Here is a 12679-nt window from a genome sequence, read left to right as displayed (position 1 = left end):
TGCTGAGTCTGTGGGTCTCTGTGTGGTGAGTCCGTGGGTCTCTGTGTGGTGAGTCTGTGGGTCCCTGTGTGGTGAGTCTGTGGGTCTCTGTGAGCTGAGTCTGTGGGTCTCTGTGTGGTGAGTCTGTGGGTCTCTGTGTGGTGAGTCTGTGGGTCTCTGTGTGGTGAGTCTGTGGGTCTCTGTGTGGTGAGTCTGTGGGTCTCTGTGTGGTGAGTCTGTGGGTCTCTGTGTGCTGAGTCTGTGGGTCTCTGTGTGCTGAGTCTGTGGGTCTCTGTGTGCTGAGTCTGTGGGTCTCTGTGTGGTGAGTCTGTGGGTCTCTGTGTGCTGAGTCTGTGGGTATCTGTGTGGTGAGTCTGTGGGTCTCTGTGTGGTGAGTCTGTGGGTCTCTGTGTGGTGAGTCTGTGGGTCTCTGTGTGGTGAGTCTGTGGGTATCCGTGTGATGAGTCTGTGGGTCTCTGCGTGTGAGTCTATGGGTCTCTGTGTGGTCAGTCTGTGGGTCTCTGTGTGGTGTGTCTGTGGGTCTCTGTGTGATGATTATATGGGTCTCTGTGTGGTAAGTCTGTGGGTCTCTGTGTGGTGAGTATGTGGGTCTCTGTGTGATGATTCTGTGGGTCTCTGTTTGATGAGTCTATGGGTCTCTGTGTGGTTAGTCTGTGGGTCTATGTGTGATGAGTCTGTGGGTCTATGTGTGATGAGTCTGTGGGTCTCTGTGAGCCTATGGGTCTCTGTGTGGTGAGTCTGTGGGTCTCTGTGTGGTGAGTCTGTGGGTCTCTGTGTGGTGAGTCTGTGGGTCTCTGTGTGGTGAGTCTGTGGGTCTCTGTGTGTGAGTATGTGGGTTTCTGTGTGATGAGTCTGTGGGTCTCTGTGTGGTGAGTCTGGGGGTCTCTGTGTGGTGAGTCTGTGGGTCTCTGTTTGATGAGTCTATGGGTCTCTGTGTGGTCAGTCTGTGGGTCTATGTGTGATGAGTCTGTGGGTCTATGTGTGATGAGTCTGTGGGTCTCTGTGAGCCTATGGGTCTCTGTGTGGTGAGTCTGTGCGTCTCTGTGTGGTGAGTCTGTGGGTCTCTGTGTGGTGAGTCTGTGGGTCTCTGTGTGTGAGTCTGTTGGTTTCTGTGTGATGAGTCTGTGGGTCTCTGTGTGGTGAGTCTGTGGGTCTCTGTGTGCTGAGTCTGTGGGTCTCTGTGTGGTGAGTCTGTGGGTCTCTGTGTGCTGAGTCTGTGGGTCTCTGTGTGGTGAGTCTGTGGGTCTCTGTGTGCTGAGTCTGTGGGTCTCTGTGTGGTGAGTTTGTGGGTCTCTGTGTGCTGAGTCTGTGGGTCTCTGTGTGGTGAGTCTGTGGGTCTCTGTGTGGTGAGTCTGTGGGTCTCTGTGTGGTGAGTCTGTGGGTCTCTGTGTGGTGAGTCTGTGGGTATCCGTGTGATGAGTCTGTGGGTCTCTGTGTGGTGAGTCTGTGGGTCTCTGTGTGTGAGTCTGTGGGTTTCTGTGTGATGAGTCTGTGGGTCTCTGTGTGATGAGTCTGGGGGTCTCTGTGTGGTGAGTCTATGGTCTCTGTGTGGTGAGTCTGTGGGTCTCTGTGTGGTGAGTCTGTGGGTCTCTGTGTGGTGAGTCTGTGGGTCTCTGTGTGGTGAGTCTGTGGCTCTATGTGTGATGAGTCTGTAGGTCTCTGTGAGGCTATGGGTCTCTGTGTGGTGAGTCTATGGGTCTCTGTGTGGTGAGTCTGTGGGTCTCTGTGTGATGAGTCTGTGGGTCTCTGTGTGATGAGTCTGTGGGTCTCTGTGAGCCTATGGGTCTCTGTGTGGTGAGTCTATGGGTCTCTGTGTGGTGAGTCTGTGGGTCTCTGTGTGATGAGTCTGTGGGTCTCTGTGTGATGAGTCTGTGGGTCTCTGTTTGATGAGTCTATGGGTCTCTGTGTGGTTATTCTGTGGGTCTCTGTGTGATGAGTCTGTGGGTCTCTGTGAGTCTATGGGTCTCTGTGTGGTGAGTCTGTGGGTCTCTGTGTGGTGAGTCTATGGGTCTCTGTGTGGTGAGTCTGTGGGTCTCTGTGTGGTGAGTCTGTGGGTTTCTGTGTGATGAGTCTGTGGGTCTCTTTGTGGTGAGTCTGTGGATCTCTGTGTGGTGAGTCTATGGGTCTCTGTGTGGTGAGTCTGTGGGTCTTTGTGTGGTGAGTCTGTGGGTTTCTGTGTGATGAGTCTGTGGGTCTCTGTGTGGTGAGTCTGTGGGTCTCTGTGTGGTGAGTCTGTGGGTTTCTGTGTGATGAGTCTGTGGGTCTCTTTGTGGTGAGTCTGTGGGTCTCTGTGTGTGAGTCTGTGAGTTTCTGTGTGATGAGTCTGTTGGTCTCTTTGTGGTGAGTCTGTGGGTCTCTGTGTGACAGCGAGATGCGCTTCTGCGGCCGTCTGGAACGCTCTTTCTTCCGATATTAGGAAGCCAGTGGGATCTATGCACTTTTAAATCATTGTTCAGATTGGACTCCCATGATAAACTGGACTCCCATGGTAAACTGGACTTCCATGGTGGGGAGGGGTAGTGTAGCGTTTAGCGCTACGCTACGCTATGGACCCGGCGACACGAGTTCGATTCCCGCTCACGGCCACCAGCACCGGTGACGATTGTCGGAACCGGTCATGGGCCTCCCCTAGGTCGACTCAGCCTCAAATGAGTACCTGGTGGGGTGTGTCAACATCGCCGCTGGAGAGACAAAGGCGGCTTGGGCGTGGTGCTGGCAGTGCCGGCCTAATAGGCGCTGCTACCCACCAACAGCACTTTCCCCAAATGTCTGTTAAGGCTACATGGGGGATTTTTGTCTTTGGTACGAGCGATGGTGGTGGTTGTGACGATGGTGATGGTGGTAGTGACGATGGTGATGGTGGTAGTGATGATGGTGGTGGTGGTGACGATGGTGATGGTGGTAGTGACGATGGTGATGGAGGTAGTGACGATGGTGATGGTGGTAGTGACGATGGTGATGATGGTGGTAGTGACGATGGTGATGGTGGTAGTGATGATGGTGGTAGTGACGATGGTGGTAGTGACGATGGTGGTAGTGACGATGGAGATGGTGGTAGTGATGATGGTGGTAGTGACGATGGTGATGGTGGTAGTGACGATGGTGATGGTGGTGGTGATGACGATGGTGATGGTGGTAGTGATGATGGTGGTAGTGACGATGGTGATGGTGGTAGTGACGATGGTGATGGTGGTAGTGATGATGGTGGTAATGACGATGGTGATGGTGGTAGTGACGATGGTGATGGTGGTAGTGATGATGGTGATGGTGGTAGTGACGATGGTGGTAGTGACGATGGTGATGGTGGTAGTGATGATGGTGATGGTGGTAGTGACGATGGTGATGATGGTGGTAGTGACGATGGTGGTAGTGATGATGGTGGTAGTGACGATGGTGGTAGTGACGATGGTGGTAGTGACGATGGTGGTAGTGACGATGGAGATGGTGGTAGTGATGATGGTGGTAGTGACGATGGTGATGGTGGTAGTGACGATGGTGATGGTGGTAGTGACGATGGTGATGGTGGTAGTGACGATAGTGGTAGTGACGATGGAGATGGTGGTAGTGACGATGGTGGTAGTGACGATGGAGATGGTGGTAGTGATGATGGTGGTAGTGACGATGGTGATGGTGGTAGTGACAATGGTGATGGTGGTAGTGACGATGGTGATGGTGGTAGTGATGATGGTGATGGTGGTAGTGATGATGGTGGTAGTGACGATAGTGATGGTGGTAGTGACGATGGTGATGGTGGTAGTGACGATGGTGATGGTGGTAGTGACGATGGTGATGGTGGTAGTGATGATGGTGGTAGTGACGATGGTGATGGTGGTAGTGACGATGGTGGTAGTGACGATGGAGATGGTGGTAGTGATGATGGTGGTAGTGACGATGGTGGTAGTGATGATGGTGGTAATAACGATGGTGATGGTGGTAGTGACGATGGTGATGGTGGTAGTGATGATGGTGGTAGTGACGATGGTGATGGTGGTAGTGACGATGGTGATGGTGGTAGTGACGATGGTGATGGTGGTAGTGATGATGGTGGTAGTGACGATAGTGATGGTGGTAGTGACGATGGAGATGGTGGTAGTGATGGTGGTGGTAATGACGATGGTGATGGTGGTAGTGACGATGGAGATGGTGGTAGTGATGATGGTGGCAGTGACGATGGTGATGGTGGCAGTGACGATGGTGATGGTGGTTAATGATTTCCGCGAATGGCCCAAAATAGCCTCTTTTGTTCTCTCGCAAACATCGCTTGCATCAGATGTCCGCCCCAGGTGATGTAACGGAAGACGCCGCTTCGATTGTTGGGGATCCTTTAGTTGGTCTGTTCTTGTTGACCTTCAAGCATGCGGCTGCGTCGTTGTGGCGATGTCGCAAAGACGTTGCGCAAGCGACCATTGTCTGCGACATGCGAGAGGCGTGAGACAGCAGCGCGCGTGGTGGAGTCGCGGACGCCAGCGGCTGCGTTTGTCCCGGGCTCACCCCAAGCGCTCCCTACGTAGTGTAGACGTAGTGGCGACGTAGTGACTACGTCTACACTACGTAGTGACGACGTAGTGACTACATAGTCACTACGTCGTCACTACATAGTCACTACGTAGTCACTACATAGTCACTACGTAGTGACTATGTAGTGACTACATAGTGACGACGCAGTGACTACGTAGTCACGACGTAGTGACTACGTCTACACTACGTAGTGACGATGTAGTCACTACATAGTCACTACGTAGTGACTATGTAGTGACTACGTAGTGACTACGTCGTCACTACATAGCCACTACGTAGTCAATACATAGTGTAGTGTATAGTGCAGTGTATAGTGCAGTGTATAGTGCAGTGTATAGTGTAGTGTATAGTGGAGTGTATAGTGTAGTGTATAGTGGAGTGTAATAGTGTAGTGTATAGTATAGTGTAATGTGTAGTGTATAGTGTAGTGTATAGTGTAGTGTATAGTGTAGTGTATAGTGTAGTGTATAGTGTAGTGTAATAGTACAGGACTACACCGGCTGTGTGTTGGACAGCCAAGCCACAACATTTACAATCTGAGTACGACGTTTCGCCAGTAATTACAACTAGCTTCATCAGGCGATAACCGGCTAGTTGTAATTACTGGCGAAACGTCGTCCTCAGATTGTAAATGTTGTGGATGTCCAGTTCGCCATCGGAGTCCAGTTCACCATGGAAGTCCAGTTCACCATGGGAATTCCAGTTCACCATGGAAGTCCAGTTCACCATGGGAATCCCAGTTCACCATGGAAGTCCAGTTCACCATGGGAATTCCAGTTCACCATGGAAGTCCAGTTCACCATGGGAATCCCAGTTCACCATGGAAGTTCAGTTTACCGTGGAAACTGGGCGTAGTCACTACGTCCAGGACAACGCCACTCTTACAGCGGGTCGCGTGTGACAGACGACACGCTTGGCACAACAACTTCGATACAACTTCTCCTTTGCAACTTCTCTGCATTGCCACGACTACTAGACACGACCACGACAATGCATTTAGCTGTTTCACGGTCAAGAAGACCACAAGACAAAGAATTCCCCAACAATCGGAGCCGCCGCCGCCGTCTGACGTTTACTCACCTGGGGCCGGCAGTTGGCGAAAGAGACGGAAGCAATTTTGGGCCAATCACGGAAGTCAAAAATAATCACCACAATCACCACCACCACCACAATCACCACCACCATCATCACTACCACAATCGCCACCATCCCCACCACCATCACCACCACAATCACCACCACCACAATCACCACCACCATCATCACCACCACAATCGCCACCATCCCCACCACCACCACCACCAACAACACCACCACCAACAACACCACCACCAACAAGACCACTACCACCAACAACACCACCAACAACACCACCACCACCAACAACACCAACAACAACACCACCAACAACAACACCACCACTACCACCAACAATACCACCACCAACAACAACCACAGCGACCCCACCTACGAACCCCCTAGACAACCCCAGTTCGATTCCCGTCCACGGCCACCAACACCAATGAACAACACCACCACCAACACCACTACCACCACTACCACCAACAACATCACCACCAACACCACTACCACCACTACCACCAACACCACCACCACCACCAACACCACTACCACCACCAACACCAATGAACAACACCACTACCACCACCAACACTAATGAACAACACCACCATCAACACCACCACCATCACTACCACCAACAACAACACCACCACCACCACCAACAACAATGAACAACAACCGGTCCTGGTTCCTCCCTAGGTCGACTCGGCCTCAAATGAGTACCTGGGTGCGGTGTGTGGTAAAAATGAGTACCTGGTGCGGTGTGTGCTAAAAATGAGTACCTGGGTGCGGTGTGTGGTAAAAATGAGTACCTGGGTGCGGTGTGTGGTAAAAATGAGTACCTGGGTGCGGTGTTGTAAAAATCAGCGCCGGGGAGACAAAGGCGGCCGGGCGTGGTGCTGGCCACCCTCTCGAGTGCCTTCAGCCCTTGCTGATGACATCTGGGTAGTTGACCAGTGTCTGTTCAAGCAGAGCCTGGCTGATGAGACACTGAATGTCGAAACCAAAACTAAACGATGTTTTATTTGGCCAGGTTAGGCCCACTGAGATGTGTCGCTCTTTTGTAAGAAGCGACCTGTCCGCAACTGATAGCTCAACGGAGTGGCTTGTCACGTGGAAATTCATAGCAGTCAAATACTTTAAAACGCGTGACGCCGATTCTAAACGTGGAGGGGAAAACTGGAGGAGCCGGAGACGAATCCAGCGACCGCGGGGAGAAAGACATCGCAAACTCCAAATACACAGCAGCAGCAGCAGCTGGTGTCAGGGTCGTGATGGAACCCACGACCTTCTGCATACCAGGCGAGGTAGTTAACATCTCGTCACACAAATACACAGCAGCAGCAGCAGGTGTCAGGGTCGTGATGGAACCCACGACCTTCTGCAAACCAGGCGAGGTAGTTAACATCTCCTAACCACCATGTCCACATCGGTTGTTGTTGCCTATGGATAACCGACAATTCACCTGCATCGATTCAAGCCGAGCCTGACCGCTGCTGATGAAACACTGAATGTCGAAACGTGACCTTGCCTATAAATATCTCTGATAATTCATCGGAATTCATTCAAGCCGAGCCTGACTGCTGCTGATGAAACACTGAATGTCGAAACGTGACCTTGCCTATAAATATCTCTGATAATTCATCGGAATTCATTCAAGCCGAGCCTGACTGCTGCTGATGAAACACTGAATGTCGAAACGTGCCCCGAGTTGTTTGTGCTGAACGACTCTGCGACTCCCCGCGTGACATGGGGGCGACTGATGGGATGTTTCAAGACATGACTGCTTGTGAGAGGCGTATTGTCTGCTGACCTGTTGTGCAATTTCTATTTTCAACGATGTAGCGGAATTTCGAGATTTGACGTACGGTATGTAAATACCCTTGCCTGCACAGCCTATAACCCAGGACCCATGAATGAGATTTCAATCGTGAGAAAAAGAGTATTTTAATTCTTATTCGCAAAAGTAAACATGTAATTGTGTTCGTCTCTTAAAATGTGATTCTTAATTGTTGTTCGTTTAAATGTTAGTTTAGAAACACTCAGTACGCACGTTGTCTGGGTGAAAAGTGGGCGAATATTTTCGCCAATCCTGACCCAGCAGGCAGAACAAACTTGAAGACTCTGACCCTGAGACCAGGTCTCCCTGAGTATCACCCCAGACACTGACCCTGAGGCCCGGTCTCCCTGAGACTCACCCCAGACACTGACCCTGAGGCCCGGTCTCCCTGAGTCTCACCCCAGACACTGACCCTGAGACCCGGTCTCCCTGAGTCTCACCACAGACTCTGACCCTGAGGCCCGGTCTCCCTGAGACTCACCCCAGACACTGACCCTGAGACCCGGTCTCCCTGAGTCTCACCCCAGACACTGACCCTGAGGCCCGGTCTCCCTGAGTCTCACCCCAGACACTAACCCTGAGACCCGGTCTCCCTGAGTCTCACCCCAGACTCTGACCCTGAGACCCGGTCTCCCTGAGTCTCACCCCAGACACTAACCCTGAGACCCGGTCTCCCTGAGACTCACCACAGACACTGACCCTGAGACCAGATCTCCCTGAGTCTCACCCCAGACTCTGACCCTGAGACCAGGTCTCCCTGAGTCTCACCCCAGACTCTGACCCTGAGACCCGGTCTCCCCGAGTCTCACCTCAGACACTGACCCTGAGACCCGGTCTCCCTGAGTCTCACCCCAGACTCTGATCCTGAGACCCGGTCTCCCTGAGTCTCACCCCAGACACTGACCCTGAGACCCGGTCTCCCTGAGTCTCAATGGAGACTCACCACGGGTAGAAGGGAGTTGGTGTAGCGCTTACCGCTGCACCACCGTTTCCCACCATCACCACCACCAGCACCAAAGATCCCCCGTCTAGCCTTGAACAGACTGTTGGGGCAAGTGCTGTTCGCACGCAGCAACACCTATGAATGCCGGCACTGTGGCACACGAGGGGTGGGTGACCAGCAGCACTCCTGCCCGGCCGCCTTTGTCTCCCCAGTGGCCTTCGTGTTAGTGGCTGCGAGTGGGAATCGACCTCGGGTTTGTCTACCGGGTTCGTCGGTGGGGGTGCCTGTTGCTAGGAGTCGACTCAGCCTCAATTGATTATCTGGTGAGTAGATAGAAAACCATCGTCACTGGGGAGACAAAGGCGGCCGGGCGTGGTGTTGGCCACCCACCCCCTCGTGTGCCACAGTGCCATCATCCATTGGTGTTGTTCCGTGCGAACAGCACTTACACCAACAGTCTGGTCAAGGCTATACGGGGGATCTTTGTCTTTGCATATCTATGTGTGTGTGTGTATCTCTGTGTGTGTGTGTATCTCTCTACGCTTGCGAAACTTGGACCCCCCTAATGGGACATCTTGGCAGGTTAGAAACATTTAGGCTAGCCTGCCTACGTTCCATCTTGGGTTTAACCAGGATGGATTGTGTGAGGAGCTCACAAATCCTTGAAAGATCTTGGCAAGGTCCCATCGGTGAGCTCCTCCGGCAGGCAAGGCTGCGTTGGCTGGGTCATGTAGCCCGCATGCCCAGCCACCGCATGCCGAAACAGCTTTTGTTCGGCCGGATCGAGGGGGATAAACGGGCGCGCACGGGCTAGAGAAGAGATGGAGTGACGTGGTACAGGAGGACGTGGAGCTGAGTGGACTTGCCGATGACTGGTACCAGCGGTGTCAAGATCGGCCTCTGTGGAGGAGGCTCGTGAAGGACGCTACTGGGCAGTTGGAGGCAGTCGCCCTCCAACAACAACCGAGGGCGGAGGCGCGACGCTCACAACAACGAGCGGAGCGCTGGGTGGCTAAAGCACAGCAGGTTGGCACAGTAGGGGGCACAGGTGGTGCATCAGCCAGTCATCTCAGTCCGTCGACCCGTGGCACCTGGGTCTGCCCCATGGCCTCCTGCCAGCAGGCGTTCGACACTTCACGTGGCCTCAATGTGCACATGGCCTGGCACAAGCGTCGTGGTGACGTCACCGCCACTTTGTGGCGAATGGCAGTTGTTGTTGTATCTCTTTATGTATCTGTGTGTGTTGGACAGCTGCCTACCGAATAACACACAGTGACACACAGTACACACACAGCACCCAGCACACACAGCACACACACAGCACACACCCACACATCATACACAGTACACACACAGCAAACACACAGTACACACACACAGCAACAACAACAACAACCGCCATTCGCCACTAAGTGGCGGTGACGTCACCACGACGCTTGTGCCAGGCCATGTGCACCTTGAGGCCACGTGAAGTGTCGAACGCCCGCTGGCAGGAGGTCACGGGGCAGACCCAGGTGCCACGGGTCGACTGACTGAGATGACTGGCTGATGCACCACCTGTGCCCCCTACACAGTACACACACAGACAGCACACACATAGTACACACACAGCACACACAGTACACACACATCATACACAGTACACACACATCATACACAGTACACACACAGTACACACATAATAAAGGTTTTTGGGTAAGATCGCGTTATTTATAAATGTGTCGTAACCCTCCACCACCCGACACGGCCAATCAGCAGAAAAAGTGTCACGTTGACAAAAGACAAAATAGTTCACTACTTTAGCCCACCGGTGTGTTGAAGAGTGAATCCACAACATTTACAGTTTGAGTAGTACTGTGACGTTTCGCTGGTAATTACATCCAGCATCATCAGGCAATTCGCCAGAATGGTAAAGCCCTCACTTGCTCCCGGTCTTAAATTGAGCAGCAGCAGGGTGACGTCATCATTTAACTCATTCAGGTGCAGTAATTATATAATCGATTGGTAATCAGTCAATGGTTATGGTTAGTAATGAGTTGTAGATTAGTAATTAGTTGTAATGTGTTATTGTGATTATATGCTACATTAGTAATCCGTTAATTAGTATGTGTTTCCCCTATAAGGAATTGTAATATGTATTATTTAATAATACGCTTCCAAGCCGCACTCAGCCTATAGCTATCAGAACGATTAAAGTTATTTCTGTTTCTCTCAATTTCACTGGATTCTCTAATTAGTCTTTGCCAGTAATAATTAGTTTTACACAACACTTCAACGTTATCAAAATCAATTGAGTGTCCTTGTTGACAAGCATGTTCTGCCACTGCCGACAGTTGTGTTTGAGATAATTTAATATTTCTTTGGTGTTCTTTTAGTCTTATGCTGATGTTACGCCCCGTCTGTCCAATATAGCATCTGTCACATAAACAATTAATCCGATATACACCTGTTGATAATTTAAGTAATTCGTCTTTAGTGCAAGATACTAGTTTTTGAATTTTGTGTACTGTACCAAATCTTACTGTAATGTTTTGCTTTTGCAAAACACGGGCTAATTTGTCAGTTACTCCTGAGATATATGGAATTTTTATTGTTTTAACAATCTGATCGCTTTCAGCAGTGTTGCTTTGCGATCGTGATTTGGCATTCAGTGCTCTGTTAATTTGAGCATTATTGTAGCCATTCTGTCGTAGTGCGTCTTTAACGTGTTTGATCTCTCTCACTAGACTCTCACCATCTGACACTGTTTTAGCCCGATGTATGAGCATCTTGATAAGAGAGGATTTCTGAGCAGGATGATGATGCGAATCTGCATTCAGATAAGCATCAGTGTGCGTTTGCTTTCTGTAAACGCTGGGTGTTATTTTAGGCCATGTCCAAGCAACATATCTAGGAGCGGGGGTGTGTTATTCACCTCCATTTCCATGGTGAATTGGATGGCCGGGTTTTGTGTATTGAGATGATTTAGAAAATCATTAAGTGTATTTTTACCATGTGGCCAGACAACCAAAGTGTCATCCACATAGCTAAACCAAAAATATGTTTTTAATGTGCTCGAGGCAAGTGCTCTTATTTAAAAGTTTTCCATGTACAGATTTGCTATAGCAGGAGATAAAGGACAGCCCATTACTGCTCCTTTATTTTGTTTGAAGAAATCCCCTCTCCATAAGAAGTGTTATTTAAACAATGGTCAGCAAGTTTCGGAATATCTTTTGGTAAACCTGTATTCTTTACTAGTGTATCAAGTAATTTAAGCGATTCGTTGACTGGAACCTTAGTGAATAGAGAGATCACATCAAAACTTACCAGAATATCATTAGGATTAAGTTTAATATCTTTAATCACATTCACAAGATGTTCTGAATTTCTTATGAATGAAGATGTCCTACCGATGTAGGGCTGTATTTGCTTTTTTAATTGTCTTTTGTCAACGTGACACTTTTTTGCTGATTGGCCGTGTCGGGTGGTGGAGGGTTACGACACATTTATAAATAACGCGATCTAACCCAAAAACCTTTATTATGAATAATATTGGTCGCGAAAGCCTACGTGTTAAACTGACAGTACACACACACACCTCACACAGCACACACACAGTATACACACAGTATACACACAGTATACACACACAGTATACACACAGCATACACACACAGTATACACACAGCATACACACACAGCACACACAGCACACACACAGTATACACACACACAGCACACACACACAGCACAAACACAGCACAAACACAGCACACACAGCACACACACAGCACAAACACAGCATACACACACAGCACAAACACAGCACACACACAGTATACACACACACAGCACAGACACACACAGCACACACACACACAGCACAGACACACACAGCACACACACACAGCACACACAAACACAGCACGCACACACACAGCACACACAAACACAGCACACACACACACAGCACACACAAATGGCACACACAAACACAGCACACACACACACAGCACACACAAACACAGCACACACACACACAGCACACACAAACACAGCACACACACACAGCACACACACACACAGCACACACAAACACAGCACACACACACACAGCATACACAAACACAGCACACACACACACACAGCACACACACAAACACAGCACACACACACACAGCACACACAAACACAGCACACACAAACACAGCACACACACACACACAGCACACACACACAGCACACACACACAGCACACAAACACAGCACACACACACAGCACACACACAGCACACAAACACAGCACACACAAACAC

Source organism: Petromyzon marinus, unplaced genomic scaffold, assembly GCF_048934315.1.
Source record: "Petromyzon marinus isolate PM22_M1 ecotype Great Lakes invasive population unplaced genomic scaffold, UKy_Petmar_22M1.pri1.0 PM_Scaffold_5, whole genome shotgun sequence".
Classification (NCBI taxonomy): Eukaryota; Metazoa; Chordata; class Hyperoartia; order Petromyzontiformes; family Petromyzontidae; genus Petromyzon; species Petromyzon marinus.
Note: the sequence above shows the minus strand (reverse complement) of the source record.